The sequence below is a fragment of the Thamnophis elegans genome, chromosome 1 (assembly GCF_009769535.1).
Source record: "Thamnophis elegans isolate rThaEle1 chromosome 1, rThaEle1.pri, whole genome shotgun sequence".
In the NCBI taxonomy this organism is placed as follows: Eukaryota; Metazoa; Chordata; class Lepidosauria; order Squamata; family Colubridae; genus Thamnophis; species Thamnophis elegans.
Window position 1 is genome coordinate 98,174,900 of NC_045541.1, and position 14,529 is coordinate 98,189,428.

Consider the following 14,529-nt stretch of genomic DNA (forward strand, 5'->3'; position numbering starts at 1 on the left):
GTTCTACCATTTTCTTTAATGATGCTTCTAAGTAATTCCCCCATAGGGTCAGCTTTCTTTCCTATGTAACAATGAGCAGGAATATGGATTGTGTATCCACATCCTTCTGCCACTATCACAATCCTTCTTGTTTTTCACTATCCACTGCATGCAACAGAGAATCAGTTCTACTTTAATAGGCTTTTAGCATGTTGTAGAAGAAGAGAAGGTTACCAGTAATCACAAGATCTATTAATCAGTCAACTTGTTAAGGGGATGGATATTATCAAAGAGTTCTGAAGTTAAAAAAGCTTATTAGAATCTTATTGATACCTGGACACAGGTTGACAGAAAGAGATTGGCAACAAAACCAAATATTTTCTGCATTTGAGTTTAGACAAAAAAAACAGGCAATCTCTTACATATAACAGAGTTGGAAAGCACATTGAAGATCTTCTACTCCAACCCCTGCTCAAGCAGGAAACCCTACACCATTTCAGACAAATGGTTGTCTAATCTCTTTTAAAAAACCTTCTCCCTTGGAGCACCCAGTTTCTGGAGAGTTAGGGAAGTTGTTCCACTAATTAACTGTTATAATGTCAGAAGATTTCTCCTTCATTTTAGGTTGTTTCTTTTCTTGATTAGTTTCCATCCATTGCTTCTTGTGCTGCTTTCAGGTGCTTTGGAGAATAGATTGACCTCCCTCCTCTTCTTTGTAGCAACCCCTTAGATATGAGAACACTGCTTTCACTGGACTAGGTCACTCTTAGTCCTTCTTTTCATTAAGCTAGATATAAATATAAAGGTTTATGCAAAAAAATAATAATCCCTAACTACACTTGTTAAACATTTACAAATAAGAATATTATTGCTTTTAGTTGTTTTAATGAAAGACAAACTTGAAATAGTATTTTAAAGGCCATAAGCTTTCAATAAGAATTAAAGTTCTTCTAATACAAATGTCATAGGCAAAACTATAATACACCATGGATCAAAGCAAAATTAATGTCATCTTTTCATTATTCTAATCCTCATTTCCTTAACATTCTACTTTTCCTGAAAATATTTCAGTTAATATTTTTCATTTAAATGATTTGCTGTAAACTAAATAGATTGCTAATTAAATACAATAGAATGATTTTTCTTTCAAAATCAAAATAACCAAACACCAGATCAGAGACACATAGAATATAAATATGTATTTTGTAATACACGCCCACAATAGAACATAACATATGACAAAGAAGTCCTTGCAGAAGATAAATCAAAAGCAGAAAAAAAGAGCTGTGTAGAAATCCAATCATTTTCTCCCCTTCTGTGACTAGAAAGTATATAATGACATATTGCTCTTAAGATTTTCCAAATCAACTTTTTGTGTGAAAATTTTCACAGTTCCATATCCACCATTGAAAAACCATGACAACTGTTTTTTGGTTCATCTTCTCTCAAAATTTAGAATAACATCAGCTCTGGTGTAGCATTCTAGACTTTATTTATCAATTGGTGTCGTGTACTTTGTTGGCACAGAAATAAATCCCCAAATCCTACTTTCTTTTTCTGAAGAAGGATTCATCTTGAGTGAAATCTAGTGAAGTTTTTTTTTCCATCAGTGGCACAAGAGGGAGTGTTTTCTCATCCCCTCTATATCCTCCCCCTGCTAAAACTTTCCAAAGCAGACTTGGAAAGTGTTTTGGGTATCATTGTTATTGCAGCCAGCAAATGTTTGCTTTGCCAGAAGGGAGTGCTCAGGAGAGAGCTCACTACAAATGTATAAATCTGTGGAAATCCACCATGCATCAGATTGGATTCTATCCCATCTAATTTGTCAGTGCAGAAGCATCTGTGGGATCAAAGGCTTCCATCAAAATGAAAGCAGCATAATGCCACTTCTTTACATATGTGCAATATAATGAAAGATGCATAAAAGATATGGAGCTCATGTTGCAACGACCCAATAGTATTTTAATTGTTTGCCCTCTTGCTGCTGTCTAAATAGACATCTCGGTCTCGGTGAATCATTGTTTAATAAACCACTGGAAAATCTGCAGTTGTTGTCAAATAGTGTTTTTATATTTTCCATATATTCACATATAGCAATAGCAATAGCAATAGCAGTGGACTTATATACCGCTTCATAGGCCTTTCAGGCCTCTCTAAGCGGTTTACAGAGAGTCAGCATATTGCCCCCAACAATCTGGGTCCTCATTTTACCCACCTCGGAAGGATGGAAGGCTGAGTCAACCCTGAGCCGGTGAGATTTGAACCGCTGACCTGCTGATCTAGCAGTAGCCTGCAGTGCTGCATTTAACCACTGCGCCACCTTGGTGCTTAGTTGCCAATGCCAATAGGCATTTGTTCCAAACTATTCCTACAAGACACACCTCAATTCACAATGAATTTTCTGTTTCTCACTCACTTTGCCCTAGAACCCACAATCAGCTCTTGATTCATGCTGTCATGTGGTCGTCACGTGAGCATTGTGACTTTTCCCCCCTTTGCTAAAACGGGGGTGGGCATGGCCAGCACATGATGCATCCAGCCCGCGCCCCATGAGTTTGATACTCCTGTGCTAGAGGAACCTCAACAGATCTTTTTTTATAGATAATAAAGACAAATAACTCATCAGAAAAATTAACAAGAATTAAATACATACAGTATATTTAAATAATTAAATAGGAAGTGTCATCAGTCACTTTGGGGTTGGGGGTAACAACTGGAATAAGCCCATATAACTAAACTGAACATTATTTAAACAAATATCCAAGAAGAAATCTCCCCATTGAAAGTTAATATCCTAGTCTTGGGTTTGAAAAAGGTTTTAAAAGACATGATCAGTATAAATTTAGACTTTCCTAATCTGAAAACCTATGATTACGGAGGCTGTAATCTTTTTTCACTATCTGGTTGGATTTGAATGCTATTGTTTCTTATGTGCTGCAATCTTATTGAAGCTTCAACTATCCCGAAGTATTAATTACTACCTTGGAGTGAAAGGCAGTGGGAACAACAGTGATGAGAGGAAGGGGAAAAAAATCTCCAATTGCATACGAGCCTTGCTTAATGTGCTATATCAGCCTATTTTTATTTATTTTCATATGGTAAAAATTAGTAGTTTATAGGGCTGAGATGAAATCAATAAATGCTTTCTTTCATCAGTTGTGAGAAGCTTCTCTCTTGCATTTTTTTGGGTGTTGGTAGGATACCAAAAAGGGGAGAAAATAAAGTAAAAAGGGACTATCTCTAAATTAGAGTTATTCCAAAAATTAAATGACTCATGCTATATTGCACCAACAGGTTTTAAATTAAAATTTGAGGTTCTCTGTAATAGTGAAATCATGGAATAGACATTTTAGAAACCACAACTTTAAAGAACTTTAGTGTAAATGTAAAAATGTTTCTTTAATTATAGTTTCCTATAATCTATAGAATCACTTCACATCCTATAGTTTTCTATATTTCCAAGGGGATATTTTTTAAAAAGGGATTACAAAAGCATTGGCAGAGAAACTACAAGTAGTTTTCAAACAAAGCAGAAATGTTTTATAATAGAGTTGGTAAAATTCTACATTTCATGAAAAGGATATTCACAAACAAACATTATTTATAATTCTCTCATCAGTTAGACTCTGAAGGCCCATCAGATGTTGAGACATTGTGAGTAGAAGTTTAGAGATACAGAAGGAGGTTATTCCTATTTCGCTGTGAAACATCCACTAATTAATTCCTTACCAGTTTACCAATGTTCTAATATGGTGTTCTTCAACATTTCCAGGTTGGCAGCCTGTGGGGGGGGGGGGGAGAAAGGGATGGTTTTATTTGAGGGCAGGGCAGGCACATTGGCCTGCTGCTCTCACAATTGTGAGTGCTGGAGCCTGCCACTTGCTGGAACCTGCCACTCACACATGTGAGGCTACACATGTGCAGGCCTGTCACTCATTTGGCCCAGTTGCAATAGGCCACAGCCTGGTATTGCGTCACAGCTCACAGCTCAAAGAACACTTAAACAAAGAAATCTATGTTGTGGATTCCATCACTATTTCCAATCTGATTATACTGCCCTATTTCAATCATCTTATTCAATTAATCTTGACAATTATGAAGGAATTCTGATCCAGTGAATCACCATCTTAGTATTTTAAGTTCAAGCCTTTCTAAGCAAAACACCATTTGTTTTTCCTTAATATTAGCTAGAGAGGAATTTTCAGTAGCAACAAATACATTTTTAAAAACCACTAAAAAGAACAATACTGAAAACATTAAACACTTTGCAGTGTTTGTATGCATTTTACAAACACACTGATCTGATGCCAAAGTGGCAGCTGTGATCTTACAAAATTAAGTCTAAAGACCAATATTATTTTTGCATTGTAACTGTTTTATGAGAATAAACCCCAGCTTGCTTTGGTGACTCTTGAAATTTAAGATAGTTGATTATCTCAGATTTATATATCCAAGCGTTAGAATAAATATGATAACCTTTCATTTTTCAGATCAAACAACATGGCCCTCAGAGTTTCAGCTGGTGATGGTGTCATTCTTTGGAAAGAACACATGTTGCCTATTATGGCCTTCTAAATGTAGATGTATATATTTATATATTCATGTGTGAATGTGAATGGCTGAGGAAGGAGAGAGACACAGAAAGAAAGACTTACATTCTATATACAAAATACTAAGTTACATAGAATAATATAATTAGGTTCTCAAGCATATTTAATAATGTGGAAGTAAGGAGACCACAGTGTATGGAAAATCAAAGGTAAGTTCTCAAAAAAAAAGTTACTAACAGACCATCCCAATTAATTCTTGTATAGTAGATCATCAAGACTGGTAAGTGGTTGAGTGACTGAACAACCTGAAAATGTTCATTACTATGCTTTATATTAATTATAAATATACCCTTTTATTCTGTGATACCATGACATTGTATGCTGTATCTTCTTAATTAAAAAGAGGTATCAGCATGTATACCACTTACATTCTTAAAGTTTCATAGAATTTTAAAGTTGGAAAGAGACACGCAAGTCAAGCCTCCTATTTGTGCAGAAATCAGATTCAAGTATCCCTAGTCAATGTTTAGTTAGTTAGAGCCCATCACATCTCTAAGAAATTGGTTCTAATGGCTAGAATGTCAGCTTTCTCTTTTTAAGACTAAGTTTATATAACTAGCTCAATGTTTTTCTCATAAGACTTAAATTTCTATCTCCCTATTTTTGATCATCAATCTTTTATACAATGCTCCACTTTGTCCAAAATCTATTTTAAGTGTGGGACCTAGAAAAAAAAAAGCACAACAAAGAATGTTCTCTCTGCGCCAATTCAGAAAGTTCGAACTGCCCAAAGAGCTGCTGATTCTGTTCTACAGAGGAATTTTTGAGTCTGTCATCTGCACCTCTATAACTGCCTGGTTTGGCTCTGCACCAAACAAGACAGACTTCAATGGATAATTAGAACTGCAGAAAAAAACAATTGTACCAACATGCCTTTGAGGATCTGTATACTGCACAAGTCAAAAAGAGAGCTGTGAAAATATCTACAGACCCTTTACATCCTGGACATAAGTTGTTTCAACTTCTACTCTCAAAATGATGCTATAGGGCACTGCATACCAGAACAACTAGACAAAAGGACAGTTTTCCCCCCAATACCATCACTCTGCTAAACAACTAATCCACACAACACTATCAAATTATCTACTAAAACTGTATTACTATTATTCTTTTCTTCTTTCCTAGTACCTATCTCTTTCCTAGTACCTATTTCTTTCCACTTATGACTATAACCATGTTGCTTGTATCTTTAAGATTTATATTGTTTTATTTGTTTCCTAATATAATTGATTGCTTATTAGTAATCTATGACTATCACTAAATGCTGTATCTTAGGATTCTTGATGAATGTACGTATTCTATTTTATTTTTCTTTATGTACACTGAGAGTATATGCACCAAAGACAAATTCCTTGTGTGTCCAATCACACTTGGCCAATAAAAATTCTATTCTATTCTATTCTATTCTATTCTATTCTATTCTATTCTAGAACTGGACATTCAAGGTAGGGATCTATCAATGCAGAATATAGTAGATGTAGTATTTCTTTTGACCTGGAAATTCTATTTATAACACTGACATTTTCCTAAAATTCTCCACTCTTCCAACCAACACTAAACTACTGACCTGAAATCATTTTACTTCTGCTGCCATTATTTCCAATTTATTCCCTTCATGTTTGGAGAGGCTCACTATGGATATTCTCTTTCTGATGAAAATTATTAATATTAGACTCTCCTTTTATGATGCATTTCAGAATCTTCTTTAATATTGCAGCTATAATAATAGCAATTGCTACTCTCTAAAAAGCAGACAAGAAGATTCATAGCCTTCACACAAATAGATGTCAAAGAAGATTACTTCCTTTTTTTCAAATGGCATTGCTTGCGACTTAAAAGCTGTTCTTCCAACTGATGATAGTGACATTAAGTCTGAAATCCAGAGGCAGAAAGACAAAAAAAGTCAATATCAGACATGTTTCTTTTGTTTTCTTCTACATTTTTTAGCCTATTATATATTATAACATCACATTAGTGTTGAATGTATTCAGGTATATTTGGAGTTTCATTAGAATTGTAGTAAATAAGCTACACCCTTTTGCTTTGTTTTTCTATCCGTAGAGCCAATTAAATTGTTATGACCAATCAATTCAGATAGGATCAGTGAAATTCTTCAGAAGGCATGATTCTTGTTAAAAGCTTGCGAGTCTAATAGGTGTAATACATAATCCAGGTTCTATATGCACCTATTCAACATGTTTCAGCACCTGCTCCCATTACTAAGTGACTACTTCATGGTTTCTATGTACAATTTAATTTGTTCAACTGCTTACATCAGCACAGACTGGTTTAATAGATTTCAACCACTAACAGCCATTTACTGGACAAAGATTCAATCAAAGGGACATGTGTAGGCATTACGAATGCTTCTGCTTTAGTTCAATGCCTAGCAAAACCATGCCTCTGTCAGGGAAAGCTAATAGGGTGACTTCAGAGCTAGAGAGATTAGGATGAGATCAACAGGGTGCAGTGTACCCAAAATAAGGGGAAAACAATCAATCTTTAAAATGTCAGTTCCTGATAATTACTTTTTAATTTGTGTGATGTTTAAAAGCTTTTTAATAGTTTGGGAAAGAGGATGAACCATCACAATAATATCCAACCAATGGTTGAATCTCAGAAAAACCTCTACATAATTTGATATATTTTTTAAAAAAATCATAATTTTTTCAAAAATTATATTTAAAATAGTGACATCGACACAAAATACAAAAATGAATATGTGTACTCTAAAAAAGGATATATGCATGAAAAGTCAAAGAGCGACAAGGCAGACTGAAATCCTACCCTGTACTCTACTTTAGGAATATATTTTGTTGAACTGAGCATCTATGATTTATATACAATTGGGCTGTAAATCAGTTAGGGACATTGTTATCTTCTCACCATGGTTGTGTCTAATTTCCCCCCCAAGAAATTATAGATTATGTAGAGATTTTACATTAAAAAAACTGTTGTCAAAGCTGCATCTTCTATTTTAAAAATCCCTGTCTTATTATTTAGTTGTCTGGCTGTTACTACAATTATCCTAACAGCACTCTAATTCTCGGCGTGAAAGGGTCATAAAATGTGGAGAAAACATTTGATACTGAAAGCAGTAGACCGCTCTATTTCATCTAACTTGCTTTAACCATATGCTTCACATCTATATATAAATATAAATGTCAAATAGGTTACTTAGTTATAATAATTGCCACAAACTAATTCCATCTGGATGATACTCTGTTTTGCTGTTAAATTAATTAAGCTAGTGTAGGAAATCCCAGACATATTAAAAATTTTTGTCAGCAAGCAATCATAACAATGGATCTAACACACAATGTTGCAACAAAGGTTTTTGCAGGGTAGCCGGCCTACATTCCTCAACAAACACTTCTCAGGACTTATTTGTGTTTGTGTCTTTGTTATTTTGTTTACGGGAGAAAAGAAGATTACATATTATTTTACCTTTTTAGTTCCTGTTGTTAAACTACCTACATTCCTGTCTCCCAATTTATTTGTTTGTTTCTTTGTTGCATTTAAGAACCACCCATCACCCTTACAGAGGAGTCTGGCTAGTGTACAACAAAATATTAAAAGCAAAAAAAAAGTATTTAAAATTAAAAGAGGCAAGAGATATTAAGAATTAATTAAAAGGCAGCTGGAGGTCTTTCACACCACCAACACCACACCTGCCTGTTTATCTGCTTGTCCCAAGTGAGGGCACAGTGCAGAGGTGGTATTCAGCCAGTTCTGACCAGTTCTGGCAAATCAGTAGTGGAAATTTTGAGTAGTTTGGAGAACCGGCAAATATCACCTCTGGCTGGCTCCGCCCCCATCTATTCCCTGCCTCCTGACTCCCAGCTGATTGGCTGGATCTTTTTCTGTTGCCCTGCACAGGAGAACGGAGCTGAAAAGCAGGTTTGTGGGGTGGGGATGGAATGGGGATTTTGCAGTATCCTTGCCCTGAAGTGGGGTGGAATTAGAGATTTTACAGTATCCTTACCCTGGAATGGGGTGGAAATGGGATTTTGCTGCATCCTTTCCCTGCAATGCCCACCAAGCCACACCCACCAAGCCACACTCACAGAACTGGTGGTAAAAAAAATTGAATCCCACCACTGGCACAAAGCCACGGTTTTATGGTTTTAGGGAAGACCAGAAGAGTGGGGGAGAACACCTCCACAGGGGTGTTGTTGCACAGGGGAGGCAACAACAGAAGGCTCTCTCCCTGGATCCCTAATTGGAATTCTTTGGCTGATCAGATCCACAACATAACCTTCCCTGCTTGATTGGATGGTTAATCAGGATGAATATGATTCCATAGGTAACCTGGCTCCATGCTATTTTGTATTTTAAAGGTCATAACCAACATCTTGAACTAGGCCCAGAAGCAAACAGGCACTTAACGCAGGTTATGGAGCAGAGGTGTTACTTGCACCATTCTTTAGGCACCCAAGATTGTCTACACAGTCACATTTTGTACCAGCTGAAGCTTTAAGGATAGCCCAATGTACAACATGTTGCAACAGTCCAAACAGGATATGTTTTAGACCCTCACATCTCAAGGTGACGTGTAAACATAAAGTTGTATGTATAACATTGTTCCTTGTTGCAGTGACTTACTCAATCTTTCTAGAAATGTGATACCTAATTTGTTTGTTCATGTATATACTGAAGTTGGTACATTTTACCAACAGTGTTGGCCCATATTCCTTTTTCTCCCCCCTCCTAAATGCTCAGGAAAGAAACAGCCATTATAATAATCTTCCTTTCCTCCCTAATGGGACACCAGACAGTAGATCAGATGATGACATTCATACCAATTCCCTTTGGTATTTTACATATTCTCCTTTCACATATCGCAAATACTCCATTTCAAAGAATGACAGAGCTGGAAAGAAACACATGTTGGATGCAGGTCTGTTAAAATCTTTGGGGCAGATATATATAGAGTTTTGAGGATCTGTTCTAGTAGATAAAATATTTGTCTAGAACCTTGATGGCGAACCTATGGCAATGGGCCAAAGGCAGGGGTGGGTTCCTGCCAGTTCTAACCTCTTCTATAGAAGTGGTTCCACAAATCTACAGTGCCGTTTAGAACTGGTTCCAGCTCCCTCCCCCTGCCCGGCCACACATCATCAAGATGAAGAGAGAGAGGAGGAATTCTGAGAGTTGAAGTCCACAAGTCCTAAAGCTGTTAAGTTTGAACACCCCCCCTGGGTTTTTTTTCCCTAAAGGGTTAGGGGTGCAAGGGTCTTGTAACTTGACAGCTTTAAGACTTGCACACTTCAATGCCAGAGTTCCTAAGCCAACATTTTGGTTGCTAAGCAAGAGCGTTGTTAAGTGAGTTTCACCACATTTTACAAGTTGGCCACTCCCACCCGGTCACATGGCTGGCAAGCCACTCCCACCTGGTTACATGGCTGGCAAGCCACTCCCACAAAGCAGGCCACACCTACAGAAAAGGTTCTAAATTTTTTTGAAACACACCACTGGCCAAAGGTGCCATGCAGAGCCCTCTCTGTGGGCATGCGTGTCATTGCCAGTTGCTCTTCCGGATTCCATCAAGTGCATGGATGCAGGCCAACTGGTGCAGTACACATGCATGCCAACCAGCTGCTCTCTTCTGAGTTCTGGTGTGTGCATGTGCACTGGCCAGTTGGTCTTCATGTGAAAACCAGCTGGCTGGCGCACATGCATGTGCCAGAACCCAGAACAGAGCAGCTGGCCGGTGCACATGTGTGCCTCACCAGCTGGCTGGCACACATGTGCACAATGAAACCTGGAAGAGAGCAACTGGCCAGTGTGCATGTGCACCTGGCCAGCCGGCCGTCGCACATGAACACGGCAGAACCTAGAAGAGAGCAGCTCTCTTTTGGCTTCCAGCACTCTGGCCAGTGTGTGTATGTGCCCCAGTTTCGGCACTTGGTGCTGAAAAGATTAACCATCACAGCTTTAGAACCATAATGGTACAGTGGCTAGAATGCAGTATTACAGGCTAACTCTGCCCACAGCCAGGAGCTCGATCCTGATGTCCTTAAGGTTGACTCAGCCTTCTATCTTTCTGAGGTTGGTAAAATGAGGAACCAGATTGTTGGGAGCAAAATGCAAGCTCTGTAAACTGTGTAGAGAGTGCTGTACCGCTCTATGGAGTGGTATATATGTAAGTCTAAGTGCTATTGCTAATACCATTTCATGAGGTAAACTATTCTATCAGTTGATAGCTCTTGCCATCAGAAAATTCCTACTAGTATTTAATCCGCATCTATTTTCCTGCAGTTTTGAGTCATTGCTTCTAATCCTGAATTCTAGGATAATATAGAAGTCCATCCCTTCGCTTACATGAAAATTGCTACCCCATCTTTCCCCTTCTCTTCTGAGGCTATAGCTGGTTTGGTATTTTGTTCATAGGAAAACATGGAAACGTTATACAGACAACTAGTTTATTTGATAAGGAAATAACTAACAGTGCCATCAAATCTCTGAAGGGATATTAAGTTCTGTATTTATCAGCTATTATATCTTTGTGTTCAGAGATTAGTTTTGACTGATCTAGAATGTCTTCTTGCTGCAATCTGATTGGTTTTTTGAATAGTAAATTGACTCATTTTACCTGGGCACCCACCCCTAACCCCACATTATCCAAAAAGAACCAGATGTATTCACTAGTTTGCCTGAAATTAAGCAACTGCATTAAAATCCTTTTGTATAAGATGCCAGTTAGTTTCATGGTCAGACTACATGAGCTGTTACCCATCGTTACTATAAATAACTTATAGATCTCAAATTTCATATTAGGGCTGGATGGCTAAATCCAAATACACAATAGCAATTGATGCAATTGCTTCTTTGACAGATTTTTTAAAGTAAAGGAATGATAATCAATTTAATGCTTTTCCCCATATATATTTTTTTCTTTCAAGGCTTGAAAAATATTTTTGTTGGAAACAACATTATATTAAAATTGGCATACACTATATATTACACAAAATACCATAAAAATAATATTTAGTTGCTTGCTAATTTAAAATGAAGAACATGGTCAGGAAAGACCACAAATAACCTTACAGTGTGTAAAAGAACTGAAGCTAAACACTAAAGACTAACATCTTTAATTATTTTTCAACTAATATGAAACAAATTGAAACTTACAGTTATTTGAAATTTTTCTTCAGGCAATAGTTAAAAATGTAGCTGGTAGCACTCTCATCTTTAGCTTTCAAGCAGTGAGTGCTTGTTTTTTTTTCACTTCTAGGACTCTAATGTCTGAGATTATACAGAGCTTCTTTATAGTTCTCCAACAGATATTTGTCATGTTTGAAATTTCTGTTTAAGTCACTGATACATTATTCAAGACATTTTTCTAACAAAATTATAGAGCTGAAACCATGTTCCCACAGAATGAAAAGCACTTAGAGCTTCTACTTGAACTTAGGACAACTTGAGCTACTATTCACACAGGACATTTTTTTTAAAAAAATGCCTGGGGTCATTAAGGCCCAATTCACATATTTAAGTTTTAGAGAGGATCTTTCTAATAACTGATATGTGGATGTTAAAGAAACAGTGAATTAGATAAAAAAAAAAGAAATAACCCACTGAAGACAACTGATGCGGGTGATTTTTTTCAAGTTTTCTTTTGAATGTGCAGTGCAGAAATAGATGAATATTATACATTAATGTGTACTTATGAGCAGAAATGAAAAAAATGTTTTGATTTGTGAAATATTAGATACAAAATAAAAAACAAATACATACAGCAAGGAAACCCTGCAAATAAGATATGCTTGGTCCCTAATAGTCCACACAGCTTCTCATAGATTTATAATGTACAGACCATTGGGCCACAAAATCTTAACTATAAAAATCGGGGCAATCATTAGCCAAGCAAATGTTTTGTTCCCATGTAGTTTTTCTCCAGATTTCTGCAGCCAGTTCTGACAACTCTAACAGCAGCATCACAGCACAGAAATGCATGCAGAGTAAATTAAGAGTTAGGTCTTTTACCAAACCAATATGTTTGATTTAAATTTCTTGATCAAGATTAGGAAGGCTAAATCCTGTTTTGAGCCATTTCCAGTTCTTTAAAATGGCAGTAAAATTATTTCTGTAGTAATTCCACTTTTGTTTTATTTATGGCATCTGCACATTGTTCCTGGAGAATGATTATCATTAATTTTCCCCCTGAAATACTGCCAACAGCAAAATAAAAACAAAATAAAAAACAAGTATTGGATGATTCTTTATATCTCAAAGATCCCCCACAAAGAAGAGGAGAGCAATCTATTTTCCAAAGCACCTGAAAGCAATGGATGGAAACTAATCAAGGAAATAACCAACCTAGAAATAAGAAGAAATTTCCTGACAGTTAGAACAAGTCATCAGTGGAACAGCTTGCTTCTAGAAGTTGTAGGTACTTCAACACTGGAAGTTTTTAAAAATAGATTGGACAACCATTTGTCTGAAATGTAATAGGGTGTCCTGCTTAAGCAGGGGGTTAGAAGACCTCCAAGGTCCCTTCCAACTCTGTTATTCTTTTATTTCCATGTTGAATGGAAACAATTTCTAAGGAACAATTACTGTAAGCAGTTTCAAAAACTGCAAAGGGCTTTTGAATGTGTTCCTGGATATAAAACAGGTAATTACTGTTACCAAGAAACTCAAAACTACAAAAACGCTGGTGTTCACAAAGTGTTTAGCTTTCCAGTGCTATAAATACATTTCTATGAACTTGGTTTGACACGAGAACTTCTATAATAAATGACTAAAGCTTTCATTACTAACAAATTTATTCTTTTCTACCTACTTCAAAAGAATCATTCAGAAGAACATACACCACTTTCATTAAAGGAAGATGGCACAAATGTAAGTCGATCCCCTGCCCCAAAGGAAGAACAGATCGAAAAGAAAACAAAGGAATATAAACAAAAATTCTGAACAATATCCAGCCTCCTTGACAACCCCAGGATAAGGCTGTCCATTCCAATTGAAACTACTCTTTAAAAATTTCCCTTCTCTAATAAATGTTTGCAAGTGTCCATATTAGCATATGCATATATGTATATCTTGTATATATGTGCCTTTTAAAAGCTACATTCTGTCAAAGAGCATAAAAGTGACTTTACAGTGCTGATTAAAATTGCTTATGCCGCTCTTAAAATTAAGTGGCATCCCACATACATATACCCTATATACTCGAGTATAGACCGACCCGAATATAAGCCGAGGCACCTAATTTTACCACAAAAAACTGGAAAAGTTATTGACTCGAGTATAAGCCTAGGGTAGGAAATGCAGCAGCTACCGGTAAATTTCAAAAATAAAAATAGATACCAATAATGTTTTTGAATATTTATTTCAAAGAAAAACAGTAAACTAGCGGTGTATTCAATGAAATACTTCACTCACCTCATGATGCTGATGTCCCGCTGTGATGATGATGTCCCGTGCAGCCGCGGGAGCAATGTCCCGCCTCCTATGACACACGGCACAGTGATTCCTATCATTGGATCACTGTACCAGAGGAGGTGGGACATCGCTATGTGGCTGCTTGCCATAACAAGGAGGAGGTGGGACATCATTGCAGAGCGGCAGGAGGGGGAGGAAGGGGAATCGTAAGACAGCCCTGCATTACATTAGAACGTGAGGAGGGGGGATGGTGCGGTGCGCGCTGCGCGGCAAACTGACACAGAGGGAGGGGAAACTCACAGGGGCACTGGGCCATTCACGAGTGTCACCCAGCGGCATGGCCCCGCCCCTTTTTCTCCTCCATTTCGGGCAAATTTTTCACTGACTCGAGTATAAGCCGAGGCGGCTTTTTTCAGCCCAAAAAGTGGGCTGAAAAACTAGGCTTATACTCGAGTATATACAGTACCAAACATTCACTCTCACTGACAGAAAGAGTCTACATCTATTAGATATACAATCCTATTCTTACTTCCACCAGAAGTGCTGGAGC